Source organism: Podarcis bocagei (genome assembly GCF_964188305.1).
Source record: "Podarcis bocagei genome assembly, chromosome: 1".
NCBI classification, from domain to species: domain Eukaryota; kingdom Metazoa; phylum Chordata; class Lepidosauria; order Squamata; family Lacertidae; genus Podarcis; species Podarcis bocagei.
The window spans coordinates 70880515-70885832 of record NC_138125.1 but is presented as its reverse complement, the minus strand read 5'-3'; the positions used below and the strand labels follow the sequence as shown (position 1 = coordinate 70885832).

At 44.0% G+C, this 5318-nt stretch overlaps 1 long non-coding RNA gene across 1 annotated transcript; it reads right to left on the bottom strand.

The window, feature by feature from the left end:
* Positions 1 to 3067: 3067 nt before the first annotated feature.
* Positions 3068 to 5262, bottom strand: LOC308583378. Its single transcript, XR_014006189.1, has 3 exons — positions 5164 to 5262; positions 4807 to 4864; positions 3068 to 3455 (listed from the first exon to the last, which is right to left on the bottom strand). It is a non-coding gene; the product is annotated as an uncharacterized lncRNA (long non-coding RNA).
* Between the last annotated feature and the right edge of the window lie 56 nt (positions 5263 to 5318).

Genomic DNA, 5318 nt, shown 5'->3' with positions numbered 1-5318 from the left:
TCTGGTTCAGAGTTGCTTACTACTGTTCTTAATATTGTTTCGTTAGCTCATATTCCAGTACTCTTGAATTGTTGAACTTGGCATACTGTATGTTTAATTTATAATTCTCTGTAGAATTCTGCAGACTTGGAAAAGCTATCCTTAAGGTGCATTTCATTACCTGTTCTCACACATCGGGTGTCTAGACAATTTTGGAAGGAACAGTGTCCATGTGAAATCTTTGATCTGCCATTTTTAGGAACCTTCTCACTTTGCCCTATAATTTTGGGTCAGTACAGATGATGGAGAAGAATACAACACTTCACCATTGAATTTTCATTCTGAGCATATCTGTTTCATGGGCCCTAGAACAAAGAATATCCATTTGTTGTTGAAGTTCTAGTGCTACCTATTCAAAAAAGCAACTGTTTTTCCTCATTCCTGTGTAGCAGTCTCAGTAGTCACTGGGATACAATTGCTTCTATAATACTCATTTGATTTCAAGATAGACATCACTTAGTGTATCTTTTTTAAAGTACTAAAGCAATGTTACACTTCATAAATTTGTTTTTCACTAATGTGGGTAGTATTAATGTTTCTGAAGAGAAACGCTTTTTATCAAACCGTTTATAGAAAAACTTTAACCTTCCTAAAGAAAACGATGTCCCCTTTTAGTGGAATTGCACAGTCTCTACTGAAGTTTTTCTAAAGCAAATGATTATAATTTGGAATGAAAATGTTAGAGCCTGCTCCTTATAGCAACCTTCCCCAACCACCTGTCCTCCTAAACTTGGGGAAGGCACCAGGTTGGCAGCTAATAATAATAATAATAATATTTTTTTATTATTCACACCCCACCCATCTGGCTGGGTTTCTCCCACTACCCTGGGCGGCTTACAGGCTGCCTTACAGTGTGAGAACCTGAAGTGTGTGGTCCCTCCCACCCATGAAATTCTATTTGTTTAAAAGAGCTAGGTGGTTATCCACGCAATCTCCCCACCTACATATTGCAAGTCACTTTCACTGCTAAGAAGCTGCTAGCAGAGCTGAGTAACAGCGTGGGAAACTGATCTATTCTGTTTCCAAATGTCCAACTCCTATGATTCATGAAATGAATTTCCAGTCCAGTGACAGCAAGGCAAAACATGGGGATGCGATCTGAGTAAATGAGTCAGGCAAGAAGAAGACTGATAAATGCTCAGTTAAAAACAATTGTGATATCATCACTTTGTTCCCTGCCTCACTGAACTGGAATGATTTGGGAGCTGCCCATGGTATGGCCAGTTTGGACATGCTTTGTGTGTGAGTCTATGTGGTAGCTTTCAATAGATCTAATTTGAAGAAGCAAAGGGGAGGAGACACTTCAAGGTGGGGCTACATCATCACTTGATCCTACCAAACTCTTTGTGGGGGTCTCTAGGTTCATTGTAAAAAGAGCTGGTAGCAAGCTCAGTCTGTTAACATGGCCAAAATCTATTGCTCATTCTTACTCATTCTTTATCTGATATATTGGCCTTTTAGGGGGGGCTGCATATCTGTTTTGCTTATCTTGCTATATATCCCTAATTACAGTACCTAATGGGTGGAAGTTCCTTGAGTTGGCCTGCAGAGACAACCCAGGAGGGAAATGTGTACCGTTGTTAAAGAGTAACAGAGTTTAGGCTTTATCAAATTAGGGTTTAAGATCTGCATGGAAGGTTATAAATGACTGGCTTAATCCCCAGGCCCTTGTGCATTTTTTAATTGAATGGTGGTACCATAATGGAAAAAGCTAATTGGAGTCCAAAACATGTAAAGGGTTGCTAAAGGCTGGTCCGGACTGTTGCAGGTAAGGGCTTACATGGCTTCATCCCGAGTCCCAAATAAATAATCCCTTACATATTGAGGAAAACATGACATGTTGGGGAGGAGGTTTTTAGCCTAGCTTCCCCAACTTGCTAGTCTTCTGTGTGGAGGATTGTGTGTATGTGAAGGAGAATTAAACTATGTGACCCCAAGTTTACCGTCTCAATCAAAACTTCACTAGGGAGGAGCAGAGAGATAGAAGCCATTATTTTGGTAGGGCACATTGTATGCACATGCTAAAAGACCAGGAAGAGTTTTGGCTTTGCTCCAGCCATGGTAAAATTTTACTTCTAAACCACCTCTGGCTGTCATAAAGTTTAATACCGTATTTTTCGCCCCATAAGACGCACTTTTTCCCCTCCAAAAATGAAGGGAAAATCTGGGTGCGTCTTATGGGGCGAATGCAGGCTTTCGCTGAAGCTTGAAGAGCGAGAGGGGTCGGTGCGCACCGACCCCTCTCGCTCTCCAGGCTTCAGGAAGATATCCGCCGCCCAGGCAGCCCTGTGGGAGGTCACACAGGGTTGCCTAGGCTGCGGATAGCAGCCTGCTTCTCGGAGCGTCGGGCGCCCTGAAGGCAGAGCGCCCGACGCTTCGGGAACAATTCCGCCGCCCAGGCAGCCCTGTGGGAGGTCCCACAGGGCTGCCTAGGCTGCGGATAGCAGCCTGCTTCTCGGAGCGTCGGGCGCCCTGAAGGCAGAGCGCCCGACGCTTCGGGAACAATTCCGCAGCCCAGGCAGCCCTGTGGGAGGTCCCGCAGGGCTGCCTAGGCTGCGGATAGCAGCCTGCTTCTCGGAGCGTCGGGCGCCCTGAAGGCAGGGTGCGCAAGGCTTGGGGCGGCAGCGGACTGCTTGCGCGCACCTAGAAGCTTGGGGCGTGCTGAGGTCAGCGCGCCCCAAGCTTCTGCATGCCGGCAAGCAGTCCGCTGCCGCCCCAAGCCTCCCGCACCCGGCAGGAGGTCCCGCCGGGTGCGCAAGGCTTGGGGCGGCAGCGGACTGCTTGCCGGCACGCAGAAGCTTGGGGCGCGCTGAGCTCCGCACGCCCCAAGCTCCTGGTGTAGCGCAGCGCACCTGGGGGGGAAATAAAAATTTTTTCCTTCATTTCCCCCCCTAAAATCTAGGTGCGTCTTATGGGCCGGTGCGTCTTATGGGGCGAAAAATACGGTAATTTATTCCCCCCCCCCATAGAATTTGATCTGGGACAAGGAACCTGTGGCTCTCCAGATGTTCTTGGACTCCAGCTCAACACCACCAGCCAGCATGTCCCATGTGTCAGAAATGATGGGAGTTGGGAGTCTACCAACATCTGGCAGGCCACCCGGACTTACATGGAAGAAACCAACAAGTGGCGTACTTGGGGATGCCACTCAGGCTCAGGGTGTAATATTTTCTCAAGGACTTTTGTTTCTAAAAGGAAGGGCCACTATAAGCTACGGAAAACTTTCAAAAGATACTATATGAGAAAATAGTTTTCCATTTGTTCACGTAGACAGCTTCTGAGTTATCTGTGAGTGCATTCCTTCTTTGCGAAACTTCAAGGTTTTTCAAGTGTTGGATTGCCTAATACCTTGATTATAATCTTGTTGACTTCTCATGTGCTGGAGCTCCATATGAAATGTAGGCACGTCTGATTTCCTGCCAAAAAAAGGGGAGACAGTTGCTATGCTAGAAACAAATAGAATAATTGCTAGATTTTATGTAGCTTGTCCTTCAATTTTCTATAGATAGCTTGAGGGCCATAACGTGAAAATGCCAGTGACATATGGTAGATGGCTACTTTTTACAAAAACAGGACAGAATTACCAGTAGTTATTTTTGTGTGCGTTTAATGGTTGCTTGTTTCATTTAATTGTGGCTGCTTTCGCAGGTTGTCAAATGGACCCATGAGTGAGTCTTCTAAATGTAATAGAGAACAATGTGGAATAAGATGGTGGACAAGAGGCAATTTAGCAAGCTTGGCTCAGCTTGCTAAACTCATTCTATAAATACTTGGAGCAAACGTACACACCTGTCTATAAACCCTACTGCTTTTTATATTGGTTGCTGGGTGCCCTCATACAGCCCTGACCAAGTCAGTTATGTGAGAAGGATTATGCACCCCACTAAAATGGTGGCATGGAACATATGGCCCTTCATATGTTAATGGACTTCTAACTCACATCAGCCCCAACCAGCAGTGCCAACGATGGTGGTATATGGAATCCAACAACATCTGGAAGGCCACAGATTCCCCATCCCTGCTCTAAATTAGTGCTAGGTTCTGCACAAAACAATGGCTGAGGTCTCTGATTCCTTAAGAAACATTGATAACATGATGGGTTGGATCAGAACAGAGTACGCCCTGTGAAATAAGTTAAATCTCCCATCTAGTCTGAAGATAAAGACTCCCAAGAGCTGCATGATGTGTAAATTGACCACAAGCTTTCATTACTATCATATGCCCTGTACTATTGACTCAATTAAGAGTCTCTTCCCATCTTTGTTTATAGAGTAGCAAACTAAACTATATGGGGAAATGATACAGGATGATTGCTTTGTAGGGAAAAAGGCAACATAATTTTCACCTCTGTCACAATTCGTGAATTACCGTATTTTTCGCTCTATAACACGCACCAGACCATAACACGCACGTAGTTTTTAGAGGAGGAAAATCCGTAGGCATGCCACCCGTAGGCATTCCCTCCATAACGCGCAGACATTTCCCCTTACTTTCTAGGAGGAAAAAAATGAGTGTTATGGTGCAAAAACTACAGTACATAAAACTTTTGCTATTCAACTGCAATCATGGGGGCAATCTTAAACCATAAAGACTGAGATGGAATTTTTGAAAAGCTAAAACATGAAGACAATAGGCATCTGGGGGGAAAGCCAAGAAATAGTTGATATTAATATGCTTATTGGGTCTATCCATTAATTACAGAATGCTTAGCTGATTAGTTTTCTGCTTTGTAACCAATTTAGGCTACTACAGTCATATGCCACTTACCTGGGAGTAAATCCAATTGAAGTCAATGGGACTTCTGAGCAGATGTGTATAGGATTATCTGTCCAAAACATCAATACAGAGATACCTTTGTGAGGTACTGAAAGGAGTCTGAAAGAGCTTGCAGTTTAGTACATGAAAGTTGTCATTCATAGCTAGAAGGAATGTCAAACATTTCCCTTTTTATTACAGTAACACTTCAGATCTAAAATCGCCTCTGAAAAGAATGTGTGCTTTAACTTCTAGTCTTGGGAATTCAGTTTTGACTTCAATAATCGGTTCTTGCCATTGACTGATGTTTTAGTCAATTAATCAATTAACTGAAGCAATAAAAGCCCAGATTCTTGCAGCTTACACTACCTGGCACGTCTGAGTTCAAATCTTCTTTTGCTTGTTTGCATCCCTGGTCTGAAGCTTCTATTTCTGCTCCTTTCATTCTGGGCTCCAGTAACAGTTTAATAATTGATGCCAGGTGATACCTTTAGTTGATGGCTTTTTTTCACACTAGCCTTGCA